At 41.7% G+C, this 26372-nt stretch overlaps 1 pseudogene; it reads right to left on the bottom strand.

The window, feature by feature from the left end:
• Window positions 1-12267: 12267 nt before the first annotated feature.
• On the bottom strand, window positions 12268-25979 carry LOC114036163 (annotated as a pseudogene).
• Between the last annotated feature and the right edge of the window lie 393 nt (window positions 25980-26372).

Genomic DNA, 26372 nt, shown 5'->3' with positions numbered 1-26372 from the left:
AGTGTCTTAGGCTGAATATGAAACTTTTCTTCCTAACCCCAGGTCCAGTGCTCTATCCACTGCCATCACAATGCCTCTCATGTCTCTTCATGACTTCCAGATTGCTTTCTTCACAACAACTGTGAGAAGTAATGTGGGGGAAGTGTTATCCTCATTTTACAAAGGAGGAAACTGAGGCTTGGAGAAGTAAAATATTTTGCCCAAGGTCTTGGGGCTAGTAAATGGCCAAGCTAGGATTTGACCCCAGATCTCAACTCCACATCTAGTATGTTTTTCTCCATACTCCATGATGAGATCTAGTATTTTTGCTTTTGTTTTTTGGTGGGGGGAGGATATTTATCCTAATCAATCCCTTATTCCATCCTCTGAATATGTGCTTGTTTTTGTTTCAGTTTCCCCCCCAAATCTAAGGATAACTGCCAAGTTAGGTCTTCTGGAAAGCTGAGGATGAGAGGGTCCATGGAGAAATGTTAGGCCACAAGTAAGGCAACAACAGAGTAAGAATTCCCATCCTCCTCAACTAGGAATATGGGGACCAGTCCCCTGTGGCCCAACTTTCCAGAAGTTGATTGGTCAAGACAGCCTCTAACACGTGTCAGCAGTTCTCAGGACCCAATGGCAAGTTGTGTGATGCTCAGAAGCCCCAAGTTGCTTATACTCAGATTGATCTACATCCACAGTGCTTGGTCAGAGATTTGGACCTCTATTCCAAACCATTTCTGTGGCTGGGATGGAGCTCATCTCATTTCAACAAACATCTTTAAAAGGATTGTCCAATTTCTGGAGTGGATCCGGAGGATACCCCACAGACTCTTTCAATCTGATGCTGGGGTGGGGTTGGAGGATTGGGTGGAGAGAGGGGAAATAGGGAAAACGGGGATATAAATAGCCATGCTATTCAGAGGAGTGAATTAAGGGCAAAGGAGAAATCTAGAGAGCAGTAGAGTCAGACTCAAATAGAAATGGATACCATGAAACCATGCATGAGGGTCCCTGCAGGCTGCATATTAACTTAGTTTTAAAATATAATGTTATATGTTTTATTATTTTTTATTTATTTCATTAAATAGCTCCCAATTTTATTTTAGTCTGGTTCAAGTTGCACTCAGGAATGTGTTTGACACCTCTGGTCTAGTTCATTCATTCATTGGTGGGAGGGTGAAAATGGCAGCCAAGTTGGGTCTTGAAGTAAGGGAGGGATTTGAATTGATGTTCTTCCATCTTTGTGGGGAGGTGGGGTGACATTTCAGCACTGGAGGACAATGTAAGCAAATACACAAAGATAGTAAGGCAGAACACGAGGAAAGGGGATGGAGAGTAATCCAGAAAGGGGAGGGTCGAAGACTCAGATGGAAAGAAAATTGCCTTTGAAGTCAATGAACCAGGGTTCCAATTCCATCTCTGATACTTTATACCTGTGTGACCTAGGGCAAGTCCTCTAACCTCCTAGTGCCTCAGTGCCCTCATCTGTAAAACAAAAGCTTCTATATAAGATGGTCTCCAAGTTTCTTTCCAGTTCTGGATCTTTGCTCCCATGAATTTTTTTTCCTTTATAGTAAGCCAAAATCCATGTTCCTGATTATGGGATGAAAAGAAACTGATCAAGAATGCTTGTGCCAGATTGAGGACAACTAGTCTGAATGTTAGCCACTGGGGTTTCACCTTTACTTAGGAGGCAATGGGGAACCTGTGAAGGTTTTTGAGTGAAGGAGATGCCATGGTCCCAGCACTGCGTCAGGTGTTGGCCAGGGTAGGCCTCCAGGTGCCAGGTCTGCTGATGATGATGGGAGGAAACTGCAGCCTCAGCTTGGCCTTCTGTGATCCACATAGAATCTGAAACTGAGCTCTCATTTCCTACCTCAAAACTCCTTCCCACCTCCTGCTTCAGAGTTGGGCCCTTGTCAGGGCACATCCATCACAGTGGTGGAATCGTTTCTGCACCTTTCTTATTGGATTCCTAAATTTATTTTCCCACAGCCAGCTCAGGCAGAGAGCTGATGAGCTCTTCTTGAATTCATGAATTTGGGAGGAAAATGAACCAGAGGAACAAGAAAGCCCAATTTTGAGCTGAACTGTGGTATGTTTATCTGTGGTGTTCATTAACGATCTCAGGAGAAAGATTACAGAGCTGTGAAAAAAAAAAGAGCAGTCTGGTAAGAACTGATCAGCAGCGGTGTTTCCTGTCACTCTCTGTTAACCCTTTCAGGAAATTTTCTACTGAACTGGGGAAACAGATTCAGACACATCTGCATCATCTCCTACCAGCTCAGCTACCCATAATGGGCCAAGGAGACATGAAGTCTGTGTAAATTCCTGAATCTCCATCCTCTCCTGAGGAGTATTATCTCAGTGGTTTCTGGATTCATCTGGACTGTGCCTTAATTGCCTGTTACGCTGGAAAGCATAATTCTGAGGAAGGAGCCCTGGGCTCAGAGTCAGAACACCTGAATTGGAGTCCGGGCTTTATTCTTTCTTGGCTGTGTGATGTCAGACAAAAAAAAAAACCAGCACTCTCTGGCCTTTGTGAAATGAAAGAGCTAAACTAGATGTTCTAATGTGGTCCAGTAAAAAGTGTTCTGGATAGGTTCTCAGAAAACCTGAGTTCAAATGCAACTTCTGGCACCTTATAAGCTTAAGCAAATCACCTAACCTTTCCGAGTCTCAATTAAAAAGAGAAGGTGGCCTAGATGGCTTCTGTGTCCTTCCCAACTCTAAACCTATGATTAGGTTCTTTCATTTCTGGCATCTTTTCTGGATTCTTGACCTATCAGCCATCTGATCTGAGAATATCCAGGCTAAGCCAGGTACAAGTAGAAAGATTTGAAGTGATTCCTAATTGAATCGAGCCTATGTTCTTACAATTCTCAGAGAAAGAGGAGGCAGGGGGAGTGTATGTTAGCAGACTGACACGTGGTCCTAGGAATTCAGGACCAAGTGGCTTGGCTCTTCCCAGGCGTGGCCTCAGGTGGTCTAGTTTGGAAGACTGAACAAAAAGCAGCATCAATAGATAAGGACATTGAGACACAGTTAGATGAGTCATAAGGCAAATACATTTCATGGCTAAGGCTTAAACTCAGATCCCTATGCTTTTTCTTTTTCTGCTGTCTTCTTTTATTGTTTCTCTGACTTCAACTCAATAAATGCTTCCCAAGAACCTTTCTTCTACTAGAAAATAAGAGAAATCAAAGAGCCAAAGTTCCTATCTTGTGAAAGACCCCAAACTTTGAGGATCTTCCCAATATGAGACAGCAATCTTTTCAATCCAATAATGCAAATATAAGGTATAACACTCTGTTAATATTTATGCAAGGATAGGGATTGATTGAGTTAATTAATCAAATCATCACCCCATTCCACTTAGAATAAATGATAAAATATTATTCCTGATACCTTTGTCAAATGAGAGCAACCAACCAATCAATCAATCAGTGTGACCTCAGGGTGAACAAGGACTAGACATCAGTCAATCAATCATAGGTTCTAAACTTAATGCAAAAAGGGTTTGATCATTTTAGAAGTCTTTGAAAGCCATTGGATGAAAGGATGTAATCATGTAAAAGAAGTGCATTGGTATTGGCTGGGGAGGTGTGGACACGCCCTGTGAGCCATCTATGAAATAGTAAGCCAATTCAGAACATGAGAGCTGGATCCTGTGGCAGATTGGGGATGAAAGCTTTCCAGCAAAGTCTCTAAGAAGGAATCACTTAAGGGAGAGGATAAAAGCCTTGGCCTCAGTGGCAGTGGCAACCAATCTTTTGGCTGGAGGAGTTCTTTTCAAACTTTTAAAGGTCTAGTGGATTCTGGACTTCTCATTCTGGGTAGCAGTTTGAAACAAACTGAACATATATAATGTGTCTTCTCATTTAACATTCCAGTGGTATAAATGACATCTTATAATTTAATATATATATAGAGAGAGAGAGAGTTGGAGGGGTTTTTAAATCAGCTTCAGAACACAGATTATCTATAGTAGTATACTCATTTTTTATAAAAACAATCTCAAGAATTGCCTAAGTTTTCAGTTGCTTACGATGCCACAATACAGGAGATCCTCAGTACCCGTAAACCAAGTATCTATAAGTAGTTGAGAACAACCTAGTTACACTAAGGAAAGACAGCTTCAAGACTTTACAGGAAGCCTAGCAGAAAAAAATACATCATACCTAGGAAGGACCTCATGATTATCTCACAAAAGAGAGAAGAGGATTTCCAGGCACTAGGAGTTATTACTACATGAGCTCTTTAGCCAGAGCTCATTTTCCCTGGACTCTGTGCATAATTATGAAAAAGAATGTTGCATACTTTTGGAGATGATGTTTTATGCCACTTTTCTTACTATACCAGCTTAGTAAATATCCATATCTAAAAGCTGTTTAAACCTGACTGACTAATTAATGTCAACTAATGACCAATGACAGGGAACACACTGGTGGGGGCTTGTGACACACTGAAATACAAAGACCTTTCCCAACACATCAGGGTTCTGCCTGGATTCTGAGAGGGCAAATAGAAGCCATGCTCTAGGGACTCAGTAGAATTGGAGTGAGAAGCCTAAGTCCAGACTTTACATTTACTACAGTTAAACAGAGTCATAGAAATTAGAGAGTGAGGGCTCTTCACCCCAGGCACAGGACCACAAGATTTAGACCTTGGTAGTCATTCATCTCAGGCTTCTCATTTTACAGATAAAGAAACTGGGACATCGCAAAAAGAGTGATTTGACTAAGGTCACCCACGTATCAAACGGCAGACCTGGAATTAAAAATCAATAAATCAAATTGGAATCATGTCTAAAGGTGCCATGACGCTGCCTTCACCAGGAGGAAGGGCTGGAGTAAAGGGAGGAGGAGAGAGAAGAGAAATTGAGACAGTCTTGTCTGACATTGGGTTCAGGACCATTTAATTCAGGCCTAATTTTCCAAAGTTGTATTTACCTTTGATTAAATTCTCTAAATTCATAATCTATGCAAAAATATGTTCAAGAAATTTTCCATCTTTTTATGTTAATAGAGAGTTAAATGTACAAAAATTGTTTGCAATCAAATAATCAACCACCCCCCTCAATGTGTTTATGGCACTCAAGAGGGTCCATTTCCCGGACAGGAATAAACCAGATTTAGGTCTAAGTTAACTTAGTTATTAAGCAAACATTTTATGAGAATTTGACTTTGGCCTGTTTCAACAAAAACCATTTTATGAATACCTGGGCCCTGAATGCAGGGGTGACTTTCCACCCTGAGACTTTGACTCTTTTGAAGATTGTGGAAATATCAGATAGAAATTCACCCCTGACCTCCCCAGCTTCCCTTAAGTTCCAACTGAAATCCCACCTTCTACAGGAAACCTTCCCCAACCCTTCTTAATTCCAATGCCTTCCTTCTTTAAAATATTTCCTACTTATCATGAATACAGTTGCCTTGTCTATACTTATTTGCGTGTTGTCTAACTCATGAGACTATAAGCTCCCTGAGGACAGGGGCTGTCTTTTGCCTCTTTATGTATCCCCAGTGCTTAGCATAATGCCTGGCACCTAATGGGCTCTTAATAAATGTTTATGGAATTATTTATTGAATTAAACCCTAAGTTTATCCTTGAGGTGTGATGCCTGGAAGCTTTGAGACAGCCTCCTTGGTCACTCTAACTCACCCATATTTGGGGGAAAGTTGACAGCTTCACCTTGGCTAGGAGCATGGCTTTAGAGCTAGGAGGCACTTTGGAAGTCACCATCCTTTTTTATAGAAGGGGAAATTAAGGGTCAGAGAAGTTAAAATGACTTGGTCAAGGTAACACAAATATTGTTTATTAAAAATGCAAATCCCCGATCCTGGTTTTGAAGGCTGCCTGTTCTCAGACACCACCCTAACTCTGTAGCTTTATCTCATATTAATGTCCTCCATGCACATTGCAATCCAGGAATACCAGACTCCTCTCTGTCCCCCAGACTTTGGATGCTTCTTTACCCCATTCCTGGAATGACCTCTTGTCCTTTATTTTTTTTTTTAATTTTAGAGGCAATTGAGGTTAAGTGACTTGCCCAGGGTCACACAGCTAGTAAGTGTCAAATGTCTGAGGCCGGATTTGAACTCAGGTCCTCCTGATTCTAGGGCTGGTGCTCTATCCATTGAATCACCATGCTGCTCCTCCTCTTGTTCTTTAAAGCCAACTGATATGCCACCTGCCACAAGAAATCTCCTCTGATAATACTACCAGTAATAATAGTTACTATTTATAAAGGATCTTCAGGTTGATAAAGAACTTCACATGTTATCTCATTTGAGTCTCACAATAACCCAGTGACATAGGTGCTATTATTATCCCTATTTAACAGATGAGGAAACTGAGGTTGAGGGAAATCAAGTGACTTATTCAGGGTCACACAGCTAGTAACTGTCTGAGGCAGGATTCAAACTCAGGTCTTTGTGACTCCAAGTCCAGTGCTTTATCCACTCTGCCTGGGATCTCACATAAACATATCATTTTGTACATCTCCCTAATGTACTCACCACACAACTTTTGTTACTGTTGAATTGTTTTTCAGTCATGTCCAATTTATTCATGACCCCATTTGGGGTTTTTTTCAGCAAAGGTAATGGAATGGTTTGACATTTCTTCTCCAGCTCATTTTAAAGATAAGAAAACTGAGGCAAACAAGTAAAGTGACTTGTCCAGGTTCATACAGCTAGTAAGTGTCTGAGGTCAGATTTGAACTCACGGAGATGAGTATTCCTAACTCCAGGTACAGCACTATGTATGCACTATGGTGCCACCTAGCTACCTTTACTATGCAATCTTATGGATCATAGGACTATTCCAGCTCAGAATCTGGGATCTTATAATATATTAGTCTTCATACAGAATAAACTTTATATGGTCACAGTGGCATAGTAGATAGAGTGTTGGGCTTAAAGTTAAGAAGACTCAAATTCAAATCCTGCCTCAAACACTTACTAGCCGTATGACTAGTTTCAGACTCAGTTTCCTCATCTGTAAAATGGAGGCAATGATAGCACCTACCCAAAGAGTCATTGTAAGAATCAAATGAGATGTGTAAAGCCCTTTCCAAAACTTAAAGCCTTATGTAAATGATAGCTATTATCATTTAGCATGGCAACAGCCATCAAGCAGGAGCTTAATAAACATTTAATTGAATTGAAATGAGCTAAATATACTCAGGCCCTGAAAAGTCTCAATACTCCCTGACCTCTCCATCCATGTCTCCCACTACTTCCCTCCAAGAACCCCTTGTCCTCAGGAGGAAAGTGAGTCATATATTCAACAGCAAGGCAGACATGGGACTCTTTTTATTGGAAGAAGTCAGAAACTCCAAACCCACAAAATGTCACTTAGGTCCCATAAGTAGTACCAAACTTTAGGGAAGGTTGCCTGGTCCTTGCAACTTGAAGAGTACAAGAAAATGCCAAACCTTCCTAGCCCAGAAATACCTTTCCCTGGATGCATGTTGTTGAGGTCTGAATTTCAACCATTAGAAATTCATTCCTTAGAGATAAACACTGTACACTATTAAAGTACAAATACCCCCTGTGGGACAAAACACACAAAAGTAGAGGTAGCTGTGTGTCTATAGAGCATTGGACTGGGAGTCAGGATGCCTGAGTTCTTCTCATGTTCTGGAACCATCTCACTGTGTGACCATCAGCAAGTCTCCTTGAGTATCTGTTTCCTGATCATACCAACCTCAAAGTGTTGTTGGGGGCGAAGGCACTTTGTAAGCCAAAATATCATAGATCATAGCTTTAGTATTAGTATAAAGCACCTCAGACTCTCTCTAGTCCTACCCCCTCATTTTACAGATGAGGAAACTGAGGCCTGGGGAGGTTAGGAGACTTGCTAAGGAACACACAGATAATACGTCAGAGGCAGGATTTAAGCCCATATTCTTTGATTCCACCGTACCTCGCAGCCTCCCAGGTCCCTTTAAAATTTTGTGATTTGAGGATACTCCCCTTTATGTTTTCCAAACAGAACTATACTCACTGGCTCCTGTTCATATCTACAGGTAAATACATTCAATGGAATTGTGAATTGTTATTCCCAATTCACTGGGATTCAATTTCCCCATCTGTAAAATGCAAAATAGTCTTTCTAAGAGCCCCTTTAACTCCAAAATCCTATACATCTTCTGGTGGTTCTGAGGTTTTGCCCTGCTTGTGAGAACAAGTTCTTCCCTTAGACTCTTAGAGTCTCCTCCAATTCCCAACAGAGCCAAGGTTCCCCATGCCCAAAGGAGCTGATTCCTTCACCTTAAGAGGTCATGCAGGCAAAGAATCAATGAGATTCCCTGGGGAAGTGTGCAGTCACTACAAGTTTATCAAAGTTCTGTCAGAATAAGAGTACACTGGAGAAGGGAGAGACCCTTAGGAAATAGAACACAGTAGGTGTCTTAAAACATAGAGGTCAAGGCAAGCCAACAAGCATTTATTAAGCACCTACTGTGTGTCAGAATACTGTACTAAGTGCTAGTGAAAGAAAGGTGAAAATAGTTCCTGCTTTCAAGGAGGTCACAGTCTAATGGGGGAAACAATGTACAAATAACTATGTGCTAACAAACTCTACTATAGAAATAAATGTCAATGTTGCTGTAAATATAGGTATCAATATGGATATTGAAGTATGAGTATGATACATTGAAGAACACAGAATGTCAAAGGCAGCAGATAACAGAGCAGACTACAAAGAGCTGAGAAGAACCTGAAAGCACAGAATATAAAATGTCAGAACTGGAAGGCACCTCAAAGATCATCACCTTCAAGGGTTCTTAACCTCTTTGTTGTGTCAGAGACCTCAGGGAAGTTCAGGGAAGCCCATGGACCCCGTGGGCAGTCTTGGAAAGCCTATGAAACCCTTCTTAGAATAATGTTTCTCTTTTTAAAGTGTGTAACTGAAGGAAATGCTAAGTATGGTAAATTTCAATTAGAAGTTAGTGAAAATAAAGATGTCATTTTTTCCATCCAAGTTCACGAACACACACCCCCAGAAATCTATCCATGGATCAGACTCCTGGATAAGCATTCCTGATCTACTCTAACTTCCATTATTCTTCAAGACGAGGACGCTCTGAGACGCTTCCAACTATGAAACAGAAACTTCTAGGGTTCTAGCATCTTTTTAATTTTATTTTCATTTTCAAATTTTCTCCCTCCCTCAGCTCCTCCCTTACTCATTGGGAAATACGATTGTAATCATTCTGTAATTATGTTACAAAATACAAGAAATGCAGTGATTGTAGCATCTTAAAATCTTAAGTCTCCAGTCTTCAAGTAATATGAATATTAAGCCTCCAGTCCTGGAATCATTAGAATCATACCAGGGTCATAATCCTGCTTGGCCCCCTCCCTCCACCTTCTTTCTGTCTTGAACCCAACACTTCAGTTCCCTCCCACCCTGGGACCCTGTGCTCCTGCTTAATGAGAGCTCACCATCTCTGGTCCACTCAATACTTACTACTCTTCACTCTGTTCATCTTCCTGTCCTGTTGCTATATTTCACCCTGCCCCTTTCTTTCCACATCTTTCTCTGGAAATTACCTTCAAATTAATACTACCAACTCTAGAAATGATATGTTAATCGATCAATTTCTTTATAGCTCCTTTCACCATCCCTATGACATCTCAGACCTCTTTTCTTTCCTTCTTTCCTTCCTTCCTTTCCTTTCTTACTTCCTCCTTTGTTCCTTCCTTCTTTCCTTCTTTTCTTCCTTCTATCTTTCCTTCCTTCCTTTCTTTATTCCTCCTTTCTTTACTTCCTTTTCTTCCTTCCTTCCTTCCTCCCTTCCCAGACTCTCAGAGCTAGAAGGGACCTCAGAGGGCAATAAATACAATTTCCTATTGGTTGGGTTACATACTACCTTCAATAACCAGCTAGTGCTGGGGATCTAACCCAAGTCTCCTGACTCCCAGGCCAGCATTGAGCCTCATACTGCTCACAGCAAATGATCATCTGTGACTTGAGATAACTCAAAATAGCACTTTATTTATCAACACTTTGTTAATATTTATCAAATCATTTAGAGAAGCCTGTGTATCTTTCTCTAACTTATTATTATCTATGTTGCATAATTCATTAGCATCAAGTGCTGCTAAAAAGGAGGGTGCTGTTTTTGTCTCTTGGGTAAAATGCATCAGCCCTGAGATCCGGCGGTATTAACATGAGCCACTTCTCCCAGACTGGGACGCTGCCCCTTTGTTTCTAAGCAGCCAGACTGATGCATGTCTGTAATTTCTCTCTTTCTAGTTCACTATCTATGTAGCTCTGTCTCTGCCTGAAGAAGAATAGGGAGATAACATCCAGCCAGTTTGGATGTAGACGAAAGGACCAGTCTATTGCTCCGTAGTACACTAGTCACAAGAAAAGACAATGAAAGAGTTGGTAGGGGAAAGGCAATTCTCTTATGCTACGTTACACGGAAAATCCACAAATATGTGAAAGGCTGCCAAGCTAGAGAAGAGAGGGTGAGAATTGTTCTGGCTTGCCTCAGAGGGTCAATGATGCCATCATCGGGGTTCTTAACCTGGAGTCCATGAACTTGTAATCTTAATACATTGCTAACTGTATTTCAGTATAATGGGTTTCCTCTATAATAATGTGTATTTTATTCTATTAAAAAAACATGATGGGGGCAGCTAGGTGGCGCAGTGGATAGAGCACCGGCCCTGAAGTCAGGAGGGCCTGAGTTCAAATCTGACCTCAGACACTTATTAGCTGTGTGACCCTGGGCAAGTCACTTAACCCCAATTGCCATAAAAATAAAATAAAAAACCCTTCAGAAAAGGAAGTTGTATAAACTGTCCTGTTAATCTTAAAAATAAAAAAAGAAATTAAAAAAAACATGATGCTAAGAAGTGGTCTATAAGCATCATTAAATTGGCAAAGAGGACCATGATGCAAAAATGGTGAAGAGGGTCTAGAGCTAGAAGTAATGGGGGGAGGGGAACAGAAATTACATGAACTAGAAGTACTAAAGTGGGACTGTGCCTTAGGCAGCCCAATATAAAGAACAAACTCTCTAATAGTCAGAACTGCCCAGTCATTGCTGCTTTATTAGGCAGTGAATTCCTTAGGTAGTGAGTTCCCCATCACCAAAGGATGCAAGCAGAGTCTGAATAACCATCTCTCAGGGAGACCATAAAAGAGATTTCCTGTACAAAATAGAAGGTTGGACTCAGTGCTCTTAGGGGTTTCCTTCTGGTTCTGAGATGCTAGATTCTAAGGGTTCTAAGATTCAAGGCTGACACATCCTATAATACCAGGAAGAGACCCTTCAGACCCAAGTACTTGACAATCATATGGGTTTTGGAGCAGCCAGGGGCCTCAGAGGGCATCTAGTCCAACCCCTCAATTTCACAGACAAAGACACTGATGTCCACATGTGACAAGTGACTTGCCTAAAGGGACACAGGCCAAAGAGATGATAGTAAGTAGCAGAGACAGAATTTGAACCCAAGCCCTCTGAGTCCAAACCTAGCTCTCTCTCTCTCTCCCTGTCTCTCTCTCACTATGCTACCTCATCTTTCTTCAGAAGCCTTAAAATGATGAGCCAGTTAAATGCAGCAAACAAAAGAAACACAGACTAACACAGGAAAGCAGCACCATATATAAGGAAATGAACAAACTAGGAGTCAGGACTCTTGGGTCCTGTCCAAGACTGGCCACTCACTCTCTTCATGACCTTAAACAAAGAAAGCATTTATGGCCTGCAGCTTCACCTTGCTTCTAAAATGAGGGTATCGGGCCAGACAGTCTCTGAGGTCTATCCCATATCCCGTAAAGCTACAATGGTCTAACGACACCTAGTAACTCACAAATGCATTTTGTTTATTATCTTTTTTTTTAAATAAAGCTAGTGGGACAAATGAAAGTGAACAGGTATTTTTATAAAACATGTTTTTTCCTCCCAACACAAGAGCTCTGTTGCAATTCTTTTGCCTCTTTGATAAAACATATTAGCAAATTATTTTCTCACATTTTTCCACATGAAATGTACCCAAGATTATATGACAAGAAATTATATGGTGCTAATAATTTATTTAAAACTATATCCACGTCTCACATTCATTTTCAGTTGTGAAATCAAGTAGCTATGGAAAGGGGTTCTTTCTTTTTTTTTTCCCCATGAACCTTCTGACCAGCCCTATTGTAGACTGAAATGTAATAACAGGTATTGAGGGTGCCAATTATGTGCTGATGTACAAACCGGTTGAAGAAAAATCTATATGATATTTTAATGCTAGTCAAACAGAGCGATGAAGTTTAAATTAGCTTGGAGCCACTAAAGATGCCAGCCAGCTCGGGCTCTGCTGTCACTGTACAACATGGCACAAAATAACTCTCACTAAAAAGTGGGCCCAGCTTCCCTTTGGACCCATCAGGCTCAGTTTCCACCCCGCTGCACAAGGAAGAGTCCCGCTTTAGTGCCCACTCCCTCCTATTATCTTTCCCTTTCTTCCTGTGCTTATCTCTTCCTTGTCTGTCAATTCAGTGCCTTTTTTTTTTTGAACCATGGGCTCACAGAAGGACAGAACAAGGGTTTTTAAAAGAGCTTCAAAGCCTGGTAAGGCCTCAGTGATGGCATAGGACTTTAATCAATCAACAAGTATTTACTAAACACCTATTATCCAGAAAACATCGTTCTAGGTAGAGCTGAAAGTGATGCCAAAAGTCTAATATTTCAAATCCATTCATTTTACAAATAAGGAAAGAGCTAGGAGCCAACCCAGGTCTTCCGGCTCTGAATTGAGTTTTCTCTCTACTAAAACAATGGTCCAAAAGTCACACAGATTACCTGAGCCAGAGCCAGAATTAGATCTATGTGTCTTGATTTTCCAGCCTTGAGGTATTTTCACTGCCTTGATCACCTGCTTCTAATAATCATAACAAAAATCCCATTCTCCTGGTTGAGCACTTTATGGTGGGATGGGGTTAGGAGGAGTGAGGGTGAGTTATGAACCGCAAAGAGATAGGTTCCCATCTCAGAGAAGGGAGAGGGATACAGAGTGAGGAAAGGACTGGATTTGGAGGTTGGTCTTGCCAGCTAGAGTTGGAACATCTGGATCTGCTCTTTACAACCTATGAGACCTTGTATGGTACAAATAGAGACAGTGCTGGCTCCAACGACCTTAATTTAAATCACATTTTGACGCTCTTTGCTTGTGTGAACTTTGGCATGTCATTTAACTTCATGATTGGCCCTCAATTTTTTCTTTTTTTTTTTTTTAACAAAGTGATCATTTTATTTATAAATATTTTATATATGCATGTATGTGTATATATACACACATGCACTTTTATTCCCTCATTCTGGATGCTACGTCTCAAGTTATGCAACTTTTTTTTTCTTTTTATACTTTATTTATTTTTTTATTTTTTTACTTTTTCTTTTTTTTTTTATTAATTTAGACCCTCAATTTTTTCAAATGTAAAATAGCGCTCTAGCTCTTGATTATACTTCTCTCTGTACCTCAGTTTCTTCAGTCTGTGAAATGAAGAGGGTGGTATAGGGATATGTAGAATAGATGGTTTCTAAAGCCTCTTGAAGCCAACACCAGAATAGAAAAAGAGAGGAAAGGATTGGTTATTGTCCTTCATTCTTGAGGAGGACCAAAATGGCATCACCACGTTGGAGTCAAGGTAAGGTACGTCCGACAGTGGCTGATCAGACCAATACAAACTCGGAAGGCTCTAGATAGAAGGGAAATTGCCAAAAGAAGGAGGACAGAAGAGGGGCCAAAAGGGGTGAGAACAGAGATTCATCACCATTTTTGTGTATCAACAGTGGTTTGTAGTATACAGAGCCTGTTCATGTCCATTCCCCAGTTCAGTCCCCACAATGGCTCTATGTGGTGGGCATAGCAAGGGGTTTAATCCTTATTTGACCAACAAGGAAACAGAAGCCTAGAGATGGGAGAAAATTTGTCCAGAGTCACACAGTAAATTCGTGTTAAAACTGAGACTAGAATTTGATCTCTTCATTCCTAGGCCAGGCCTCAGATATTGCAATCTTCTCCAATAGAGAGACTATACAAACCAAAGACCTCTTAGGCCTGGAGAAGTTTCGAGTAAATATCCTCAAGTAAATATCCTTCAAGTAAATATCCACAACTCCTTAGTGTGCTCTCTTCTCTCTTGTTCAGTCATTTTTTTTCAGTCGTGTCCAACTCTTTGTGACCCCATTTTGAGGTTTTCTTGGCAGAAATACTGGAGTTGTTTGTCATTTCCTTCTCCAGCTTATTTTACAGATGAAGAAACTGAGGCAGAGTTAAGTAACTTACACACAGATAGTAAATGCCTTAGGCTGGATTTTAACTCAGGAAGATGAGTTTTCCTGACTACAGGCTCTACTCACTCCCTCTCTCGGTTCTATGCTAATTCTATTCCCTGAGATACTTTGATTCTTTGACCAGTGTCCCTGGATTCTTCATTCTGAAAGATGCATTGGCCTGAATGTACAGTCTCTATTATGATGGGGCAAGGGGTATGTTCTGACTTTTGAAAACCATTATTGAATTTTTAGTGTGAGTATTTACATCTGGAAAATGCTTAATTTCTTTGTTGATTGTCTAGACTTAAGAAAGTAATGCTTTCACTTTCATGTTAATAATTCAAATTAAACTTAAAAGCATGTCACAGGTACATTTCTCCCCCCAGCTCTTGCCCAACCACCCTCCAAGAGCTGGTTGTTAAACATTTACCAGCATATCCCTGGATGGGGGCCCTCTCTGCATCTAGTTTCTTTCTCTTAGCCTTTTCAGCCTCTTTGAGGGCAGGCACCTGCTTGACTGATTTAGAGGGTAGAGTTCTCTTCCACAATCAATTCATTACAACTCAGTGGTTCAATTCAATAAACATTGATTAAAAGAGCTAGCCATTTTGCTAGGTGCCAGGGATATAAAAGCAAAAGCCAAAATCATCCCTGCCCTAAAGGTGTTTCCATTCTACTGGCCCTACTGCTTTCTCTTCTTCCCTCTTTCATGACCCTAGGATGATAGGATGGCTAAAAGGGATCTCAGGCAGTATCTATTCCAACCCCACCTCGTTTTACAGATGAGGAACTTCCTGGTCCAGTAGGCAGCAGTGGAAGGGCTGGGATTTGAACCCAGGCCTAAATCAGACATGTGATTTCCACCGAGCTTCCCCTGGACATCACAGTAGGTCTGGAGTTACGCTGAGGGCCTGGCAGCTGATGCTTGGCTACCAGCTCTGGGTCAGACCACAGAAGAGATGTGACAAAACAGGTGAGCTTCACCTCCTTCCTCACCTCCCCCCCTCAGTGGTGGCCACACGCAGGACTTGGTCCAGGAGTTGGGTGAAGCAGAACCGATCTCCTCTTCCTGCCTTCTTCATCAGCTAAACAGCATTCTTCACAGTCTGCTTCACATCCTGGGGCTTGAGAATGATTTATGTGACTCCTGGCCAATTCTTTCATCTGAGCACTTGGATTCCAGGACTACTTGTGTGTATTCTTGCTAAAAATGAGTCCTCAGTCCAGCCCTTCTTGTTACAAAACAACTTATGTAAATGTAAACACTGTAATAATTACTTCAGGGAAGAGGTTGTACATGAGTTCAGGTATCTGATGAGCATTGAGGAAGAAGCCCATCTTCATCTGGGCATCAGAATCCAGGGCCTTGGGAGAAGATCCCTGGTGTAGGTGGGGTAGAAGGGGCAGTGAACAGACCTGGAAAAGCTCATCTGAGGTCCCCCAGGCTCAGCACCAGAGACAGGTTTTCCAGGAAGAATATCTGGGTGTTGTTTTATCTTTAAAGGGAGAGCATTGGTCACAGGATTGATTTAAAATCATCCATCAGATTTGTTTCTTAAAGCTCTCTTTTTGGAGGGACTATTTCTGGAGTCGAGAGATGACATCCTCTGAGTACCATTAAGGTACAGCTGCCCGGCTGATCCCCCAGGAGGACGCCAGCATCCAGAGCATATCAAGGCCTGATGACAAGATACAGAGGGACAGTAAGACTATTAAATATCCATCATGCCACTTTCAATCAAGCCTAATGCAATCAGAAACACATGACTACATCAACTTATCTCCTTTGATCCAGTGTGATTAAGTAAGTCATTAATTTTCAAGACAAATAAAAGATGCAGGAACATTTTATTATAAATGTAAATGCCCAGTACCAGTAAATGACCTTTTTTTTCTCCCAAGGCAACCCCTCCCAACTCGGTATTCTTTAGACAGCAATTGTCTGAACCCTAGTGTGTTTTGACCAGGACATCATCGTGAGCCTGTGGACTCAGGTCCTCTCTTCCCTCTCCTGTTGTCAAGCCATATCAGTACATCAGCTTGATCAAGATAATTTCATTATCCCATGTTGCCATTATGACTTGGGCAATTAGTAGTTTATAAGAATAAATTTATGGCAATCTGCGGTTGAGGCAAATCTGCAGGAGCCAGGGTGGAATAGAGCCCAATCAATTTCTTTCATTTAATATGTAGGCTGTGACCCCAGTTTTGATGAGAACTCTTAGCTATTTCATCTTTAAATAAGAAAGAATGTCTGCAAGCAATTATAGTGGGGTGTTAATTGGATATTCCTTTTTATCTCCTGCTGCAGAATGCATTGCTAAAGAAATCCTTGTTTTCTCTTTCTGTCTGTGCCTATTTCTTTCTCCTCTTCTCTCTCTCTCCCCCAGCATAATGAACCCCCATTAGCCCTACATAGTTTTGCTAAGATGTTGTTTGATAGCATGGGGTTTTCTCACAGTGACTCCCTCTTGGATAAATAATTACTTCTCTTCAAAACCTCCAGAGCAAAGCCCAGATGAGGGCTGGGGCTCCTAAATTGGGAGGAGGGGCAGTATAGGAGTAAGTTATCACTGGGAGATGGTCTGGGATAAACTGGAATGGTCAGAGTGGGAAATTCTTATGGCTTGAAGTATCCTGAAAGACCATGTGTAACTAGAAATTCTGGAGCCAGGGGAAAATTCAGCTGGAGGGGACCATGACCTTAATCCCCTAAATTCTAGGAAGACACAAAAGAAATAGAGATGAGAAGGAAGACTATTCCTGGGACAGGAAGATAAATTCTTCACATTGCTTTGAGAGGAAACATCATATATGGAGAAAATTATATATAACATAAATGCAAAGTAATTTCCAGGTCAAGAACACTAGCAACTGAGTAGATCCAGATAGGATCTAGAGGAAGTGGTAATTGAGCTAAGCTGTTAAGGAAGCCAAAGATTCTAAGTGAGGAGGAAAGAACCCCAAGGAGAATGGCCTTGGTGGCACTAGAAGGTGATGCAGAAGATGAAGAATATGGGCTAGATGACTGCCAGCATAAACCAGAAGTCAACACCCTGGGATTATATCCCAGTCACCCCATCCTAGTTATAACTCTTATTCCTTTTGGAAAAAAGGAAGAATAACTAAGCCCCATCTCAAATATGGCTCCCGGCAACTTTGCTAGACTTACTGTATATCACTGCCTCACATCCTCTTTCTTCAACCTTTGTACCAGCTGACCCCTATGCCTTTGTACAGGCTGACCCCTAGGTCTCCCTCCTTCCTTTTGTATCTTAGAAGCTCTAACTTCAAAGCCATCTCTAGAATCTGCTAGTTGCTAATGCCCTTCCCCCAAAATCACTCTGTATATATTTTGCTTTAATTTTTTATGGATTTGTTGCTTTCTGCAAATAGAACATAAACTCCTTGAGGGCAGGGACTATTACACTTTTGTATTTGAATTTCTAATGCCTAGAACAGGACCTGAGACATAGTAGGCACTAGGTAAATGCTTCTCTCTGCATAGCTCACCCCCTCGCCCTCATTTAGTTCCTTTCTCTCTGACTAGTCATCCAGTTTTCCCAAACATTCTCTCTTTTCTTCCTACAAACCTCCTACTCTCAGAAAAGAATCAGAGAATCTCAGAGCTACAAGGAACCTTTTAGATCATTCGATCAGACTCCCGTGTTTTATAAGGCACAGACAATAGGGGCTTCCTCAATGTCACTAGAACCCTGGCCTTCCGCGATTCTGACTGTGACAGTGATGTATTAATGTAAGGCCTTGCCCCAGAAGACTCAAAACTAATGGTGGACAGATGAGTGGTGCTGCAATTCAGACTGTGGGTATTCAGGCCCCAGCAACAGGCCACAGAAGAAGCTCAGGGGAGCATATGGCCTCAACACCCCTGAAATCATCCTCCCTATATCCCTCCAAGTGAGGAAGGTTAGCTATCACGCTACTAATGGTCTGCCTTAGCCCAGAAGAAAATTCAGACCCTGGTGCTTAGCTTCAGACCAATCATTTCACTAGCTAAAACCCTCAGAGAGATCCAGCAGCAAGAAAAGCAGGCCATGGACCTAAAGGAAAGACAGCTATCATTGCTAGGAAGGACCCTTAGAAATCATCTACCTCTAGCCCCTCATTGTAAAAACAAGGAAATGGAGAGTCCAAGGTAGAGTGATTGGCCCAAGGTCATTTAGCTAGTAAGTGGCAGTGCCAGGACCTCAAGTCCATTCTCCCTGGTCCCAAATGAGGGCTCATCATACTACACTATATAGTCAATCCAGCTTTCTCTTCTGCGCTGTTTCAAAGGGCATCCTGGGGACCCTGAATAGGGTTGTGTCTAATCACAATCCTTCACTATGCAGAGTACAAGTGCTGTTGAGCCTCAGGAAGTCAGGGTAGGTGGTGAGCCAGGTAAGTAAAGGGAGGCCATTGCATATTAATGTGATACTCTCCTTACATTAAAGTTTAAACAGGTTTTTGCAGCCTGGCTTGGGAATTCAATCACCAATGGGAAATTCAAATGAGGAAATATACCTAAAATACTTTGCAGTACTTTAAAGTACTATATGAATAGCATATATTATTTAACCCACAAAGGGGCACTGTTGGCCACTAACCTGATTTTCTTCACAAAAAAGTCAGGTCCCTGGGCTGCCTCGGGTTCAATCTGGTTGTTGTGCACTCCACCCAATACCAGAAAGTACTTGAGGAACAACTGAACTCTCTATGGTTTTTAGAGAGCTGCTGTCTCTAACCCTAAGACCTACCTCTTAGTGAAATGGGAGCTACCAACCTCCTTAGTCTGAGGGATATAGTCAGTGTAGACTTATCCAGACAAAATCTTAACTCCCCAGCACCCTTCTTACCAAGAAAAATCTGCCTGCCTAATGGATCAATTGTATTTCAATGAACCACAATCACAAGAATATAGTAAAAATGGAACCAACCACACAAGCTTAGTATTGTGAGCCAAGACACTATTGGAACCAGAATGAATGGAGTTAGTGACCACCATTTGTCCCACACTATCAATCAGGACGTTTGTGAACCAAGATGCCGTGGAGCTGACTTGGGATGCTTTGAGTTAACTTTGCCTCCAAGTGGAATGACCTGAGAGGTAGATATGGGCCCTTGGGGGAGGGATATATATATATAAAGTAGCAAGGAACTCCTGAGACCCCAGAGAATTCCCTTGAAGAATGACTTTATTTCTTGTGGGTTGCTTTTACCTGGAGAAGGGGGCTAGTTACTGAACAGGTTTTCATTAGAGAAATTGAATTGCATATTTTAACCCTCAAGCTTTGAATGGCCCATTGTAACATACATGAAACCACAATTAGATCATATGGTTCAGCTATATATAATGGTTTGTATTCATTACCACCATAGAATCAACAAACTATATATATATATACACATATATATATATGTACACATACAAAATATACACACAATATACACATGTGTCTATATGCAAATGTATATACATTTAAGTGTCAGTAAATGTCCACATATGGATAGACATATGTATATATACACATGTATAGGCATATATGCATGCATATGTGTGCATATATGTATGTTTGTATATTGTGTATGTATGTAGACATGTGTGTGTGTGTGTGTGCCATGAAGCTGTAAGTGTTATTCCTTTCTGACCTAGGCTTAACCAGTCTATAGGCTTGCTTAAACCCAGGACTTAAAGACATAATTCAAGATGCCTAGACAGGTTCCCATTAGAAGCCCTCAAATGTCTCCAATGTCTGTTGTACTCATGGCCTCCAGGAGGGAGTCAGTTGGTTGAATGAAGTTGTGACTAGGGTGTTTAGGCTGTCCCCTCCTCCTCCTCCTGATGGGCAGTCACCAGTCATCTGAATCCAGTTGTTCTTTCCTTCTCTGGTCATTTCCTCATTGCCAGATGTTCTTCCCTGGCCACACCTCCATCCTCTCCTGTCTCACCACTCAGCTCATGAACCTGCAGAGGCCAAAGGCCTGATGTTACATGACCATAGCATTACCTGAAAATGGCTTCAGGGCCAGGGCAGGCTCTCCAGATGGCCATCATACCTCTTCTTCTTCTCCCTTTCTCACGGAAAAATCTGTGGCATCTATCCTTTGCCACCCTGTGCCTCCATCGTTTTTGCCTCTTGGTCACACACTTGTGAGATATTTTTTAAAGTGCTTTGCAAACTGTAAAGAATTATAAAAAATTCTAGTTATTATTATTTTTCTTATCAACCAATCACTTCCAAATAACTGTCATCGTCTCCAAACTTAGAGATTTTCTAACAAGAGCCCAATTTTATTCCTTTTTTTTTTAACAGAGGAGGAAAGCAAATCCCAAAGAAGGAAATTCAGTTCAACTTCACAAACACTCATCAGCCAGCGTGGCGCTAGGTGCTGGAAATAAGGGTCCAAAACCAAAAAACCTTCTTCTTTCATGGAACTTAACATTCCCCTGAGCATGTGTGCACAGTTAAGTCAATACAAAATATGTTGTTAAAAACACAGAGACTTTTATGGGAGGAAAGGAGGAGATGTGATAACAGAGAGGGGAAGGAGAGGGGAGGGGGAGAAAAGTCCTCTTCAGGAGGGAAGGAATCTGTCTGAAGTCACAAAATGAGTCAGAGGCGAAGCCGGAACTGCGACCCAGGCCCTCAAGCTCCAGGCTGGTGCCAGTCTCCTCCTCTATGCTTCCTCTGTGTGAGTGCTCACACAGTCAAGGTTTCCTAATTTTTATGAAGAATTTGGCCTCCCAGAAGAATGGGGGGAAGGCAGGGGGCTATGTTCCCAGGTCTGCTGTTGTCAGACTTGTTTTGTGCAGTTCCTGACACGATGGAGCAATTTTGTGGGGAGAAGGCTACAACCCCAAGGTTGCCTAAGGGAAATAAACGGTCTAAGAAATCTCCACTTCAAAACTGCTAGGTATCTAACCTCCCCCTCTCCCTTCCTTCTTTCCACCTCCACCCCCAGCTCTGACCCAGTGAGACAATTTATAATGTTAACAAACTTAATTCCAGAACAAGTTGGCTCCCAATTGCGCCTGTCAGCCTGTGAGAGGCAAGTGTCCCTCAGGATTCATGATGAGCCGGGCAGGACGCCATGCAGGCCTAGGGTGGTGAGGGGAGTCAGGAAAGGAGAGATAACAGAGATAAATCTAAATTCATTCAGGGAGCAGTCACACTCAATGACATATTCACTGACTTCCTCACCAGCTCATTTGATAATGCTCTTTCTGTACTATTCATTTTTCTGAAAGATGAAAGCTGGCTGAAGATCTCATCTGCTCACTGATGCAGGGAAAGGATTTGAAATTAGCACAAAATAAAAGGGGGGGCAGCACAGTGGATGGGGGAGGAAGGGGAGGGAAGATGCTCTGATGAACAGTTCTGTGGTCCTGGTACAGGAGGCTAAATACCCAGGCTTGCAGGTTGCTTTAATCACTTACATGGTATATTTCAATATGTCAGAGAGTGAAGGTAGGGGCCCCTGGAAAGTGGGGGAAACACTCTCCAGGACAAATGAGCTATCAAAAGAATGGGAAAGCTGCTTGTGGCCCAGCTTATTCTGTATGCAGGGATTCGTGGAGGAGGGCCATCAGGAAAAGTGGCCCCAAGCCAAGAAAGGATCAGGACATGGTCTGTTTCAGAGCCTTGGTGCAGTGGAAAGAGGACCTGGACTCATAGCCCACTTCTGATTCACCCCCTATCTGTAGGACCCTAGTTGAGTCATTGATCCTCTCTGAGCCTCAGTTTCCTTTTCTGTAAAATAAAGGGTTTGAACAAGGTGTCATGTAAAACCTTTTTTTAAATATCCATATTCAATCTACCTAGTTTCCTTTGTAATCATATGCGGTCTATCCTGTGCATTTAAAAACATTCATCTGAAAAGGGGTCCATAGAATTTAGCAGACTGACCTTTCAGCTGTAGATCTAGAAATGAGAAATGAGGTAAATGAGCTATGATCATCCCACATACCACAAAGTGGGATGGAGTTCACTGAAACTGAAAGTGAGTGCAGTCTGTATGATAGACCTCTGCTAGCTTCTCTGTGTTAGTGCTAGACAGTGAGGGAGAAAGAGACAGAGACAGAGACAGAGAGGGAAGGGAGGGGGGAGGGAGAGAGGGAGAGAGACCAACAGAGAGATAGAGTCAGAGAGAAGGAAGAGGAAGAGACACAGACACAGACACAGAGTCACAGAGATACATAGAGAGACAGAGACAAAAAAGATAGCAAATGAGAGAGAGAGAGAGATAAACAGGTAGGCAGATAGAGGTAGAGAGATTGAATGAGGGAGATGGGGAAGGGGGTGGAAGGAAGAAGGAGAGAGATGGAGGAAAAGAAGGAGGAAGGGAAGAGAGAGAGGGAAAAAGAGGGAGGGAGGGAGAGAGAGAGAGAGAGAGAGAGAGAGAGAGAGAGAGAGAGAGAGATCACAGAAATATCGGAACTGGAATGACCCTGAGAGAATCTCTAGTTCAGGGATTGTGAACATGTTTTGTTTTGTTTTGCAAGTATTTATATTCAACATAATTGATTCCCTTTGTAATTTTATACATTTTATTTTGTATATTTTTAAACATTCTTCTGAGAAGGGGTCCATAGAGTTCACCAGACTGATTAAAAAAAAAGGTTAAGAATGCTCTAGTTCAACTCCACCTTCATTTTACAGAGGAGGAAAGTGAAACTCTATGCAAAAAGGAGGGGCAGGGAATTCTGTGTGACTTGAACCCAGGTCTTCTGACTGCAGTTTCAGTAGTCATTCCGCTATAGCTCAATTCCCCCCGCCCCGGTGGCAAACTGATGTAATGGCTTGGAGTAATGTCCACGTGATTACACAGTATCAGGGTTGGTAGTCACTCTAAAGGTCACCTAATAAAACACAAACTCGAACAGGCTTCTCCTCTATAGTATCTCCAACAAGTGGTCATCTAGCTTCAATGTGAAGACAGTCCCACCCCCAAGGTGGAGAATTCACTACCTCATGAGGCAGTTCTTACTGTTGTTCATTCATTTCAGTCATGTTTGACTCTTCATGACCCCATTTGGGGTTATCTTGACAGAGATACTGGACTGGTTTGCTATTTCCTTCTCCAGCTCATGTTACAGATGAGGAAACTAAGGCAAACAGAGTTAAGTGACTTGCCCAGGGTCACACAGCTAGTAAGTATCTGAAGCCAGATTTGAACTTATGAAGATAAGTTTTCCTGACTCCAGGCCTGGCACTCTAACTGCTACAGCGTGAGGCAGCATATTTCACTTTTGGACAGCTCTCATTTTCAGTATGTCCCTCCTCACCTTGATTAAGGAAAGTCTGTGCCTGCAGTTTCTACCCCCTGTTCCTAATTTTGCCTTCAGAGGCAAGTCAGAACAAGTCGAATCCTGTTCTCATCGACAGGCTTTCAAATAACAGTATCTGTCATTGGTAATAAGTCTCTACAAAGTCCAACTTCAGAGCTTTATTTGGGCATGAAGGTAATCCATGGCCCTCAAAGGCTATGTTAACAGAACATAACCTCTAGCAGGTTCTAACATGCTGGGAAGAACATTGAGTATGGCCCCAGGAACCAACTGAGTTTACTATCTGAGAACAACCCTATATAAGTATAGAGAGGACCACCCCCAGGAAACTGGCAACAAGTTAACAGATTTCTTTTAGTCACATCAACCCATGAAACAAGGAATGATACAAAATGGTCCCAAGTCCTATGCAGCCCCCTTGCACTTCCACAGTGATAATAATGGAGTTGGAAGAGGAAAAGGAATAAAGGGAGAAGAGGGTACTGAGTTCTTTGACCATCTACAAACATTAATTTAACTATAGGAACTCTAAATAGGAGGTTGGTGTCCAGTGATCAGGAATTGGTATACCTTTGGAATAACTGAGCTAAAGCCATATTTATATTCTTACAACAAATGGAATGAGATGAAAGTAAGTTGAAGCCCAGTACTCAGATGGCTCATGGGTTTTTTCTTGGGGAGGTAAACAAAGGAGTTGTTGATGCTAGTTTCATCCCAGCGCCATAACAATAATAAAAATATATAATTTCATGGGAGATTTAGTCATCTCATATTTCAAGGATCATAAAAGTATTCACAAAAAAATAAGCATCATGGGAATCATTTTGGCTTAAATGTTAACTTATAATGCAGAAGATAAGGAAGCAGAGAAATTCTACAAAGAAATTGAGAAGATCCTCCAAATTAATTCAATATTTACTTTGCTAGTCTGTGACTTCATTGTGAAAGTGAACATAGGGGAAAATAGAGAAAAGTATGGCTCAGTTTTGAGAAGCAAGAGGATAGCAAAGCTCATGGGGTACTCAGACGTCTCACAGTCATATGTAATGAATGCATTCTCACAGAAGAGAATCCAGAATGTGTATGCAGATAGGCATGCTCAGTATAGAACATCACACACAAAAATAAAATTGAATATATTTCAGTTGACAAAAAATAACAGAAAATAACCTCCTGGATGTTCCATTTTGTAGAGGGGCTTAGGCCAGCCAACTTTAATTCCATTCCTGACTCTGCTTTTGACTATTCAAATTTTGCCATTACATTTTATCTGCTGTCTCACACTAGAATTTCCCTCAGTACCTGGGGCCTCCTTACCATGAAACATTCTTTTACCATGTTGGTGCCATTCTCCCACTTGTAAGTTCCTCTTGAGGCCTCCATTTTGTGGAGGGACCCAGGCAAGCAAACCTTCATTCCCCTCTCAACTCTGCTTCTGACTTTTACACCATGTACACCACGCCCCATGTATTGATGCCTTTGACCCCCATCTCCCATTTTCAGCTGCCTTTTGCATATTGCCTTCCCCCATTAGAATGTAAGTTCCTTGGGAACAGGGTCTGTCTTGATTTTTGCTTCTGTTTGTATCCCCAGCCCTTAGCATAGTATCTGACATATAGTAAGTGTTTAATAAATGCTGGTTGCCTGTCTACCTGCTCATTGATGTGATAGTCACATCAGAATCAACTGTCCATATGCAGTTAGGCCATTTACTGGTTAAAAACAAATGACAAAATCAGCATCGAATTAAAAGAGGAGATAAAGATGAGAAGATACTGAAAACAAGAAGATACTTAAAACAACTCCAGTAGTTTTAACTTGACCTACTTAAAAGAGCTATTAATGCTAGAAAGTAGAAACTTTATTTAATTGACTATGATTATCACCACTTCCTGAAGAAGTTAACCAATAGAAATCAGTCACCACCATGATGAGGCGAAAAGAGAACAAATCTGGCCTGATACAGTAAATACCTGATTTCCTCTCCCAGCACAGAGAAATAGAAGCCAAGGACAAAAGAAGCCAAGGACAGTATGAGCTTCTTTTTTTTATTTGTCAAATCTTTATTGGGTAAGTGGGGAAGGTTGGCAGGGTCTATCTTAGTCCTTCTTGACAGCAACTTCCTCATGGCAGCTAGGACATTGCTGAGCTCCTCTCTCTTCCTCTTGGCCTGGATGTGAGTTCCTACCCTTTTTTGGATGAACTTAAGGGCTCACTTATCCTTGGAGATCTTTAATAATTCCATGGCCCTCCTCTCATAAGGGGCAAATCCACACACCTCCCGGATCACATCTCTCACAGACTTGGTGTGTTTGGTCAAGCACCCATGGCAGTGGCTGTGTCTTGGCTTAGAAACGTTTTTGGTAACTTTGTGGCCCTTGTGAGGCCTACAGTCATGGGGTATCGCATGGCCATGGCTGCAGCGCTACTGTAGGCCCAATGGCAGCCACAGCAGAAGGAAGGAGACACGAGCTCCTTCACTAAACAATGTGGAGAAAGATGACAGAATATTAGGAGCACTGTTGCCTCGTAAAATGTCAAAAAGCAGTGGAAATAAAAATAAGTCCCCAGAAAGCTCAGTGTAAGATCTAGTTGAGCCATACCATCCCAAAAATATTCATATATGAATGAAAGGGGTACAACAAATAGAAGGAAATAGAATAGGTTTCTCTGGCTCTGAAATAGTACCTTTTCATGATTAGTGATATTAGAGTTAGCTAACATTCTACTCATGATTGATAATGAAGAAATAGAAATGATGCTTCAGAAAAGAAGTTTAGAAAGAATGGATAGGGCAGACCAAGCACT

The sequence above is a fragment of the Vombatus ursinus genome, unplaced genomic scaffold, assembly GCF_900497805.2.
Source record: "Vombatus ursinus unplaced genomic scaffold, bare-nosed wombat genome assembly UNPS02009770.1, whole genome shotgun sequence".
Classification (NCBI taxonomy): Eukaryota; Metazoa; Chordata; class Mammalia; order Diprotodontia; family Vombatidae; genus Vombatus; species Vombatus ursinus.
This window is presented reverse-complemented; position numbering and strand designations above follow the sequence as displayed.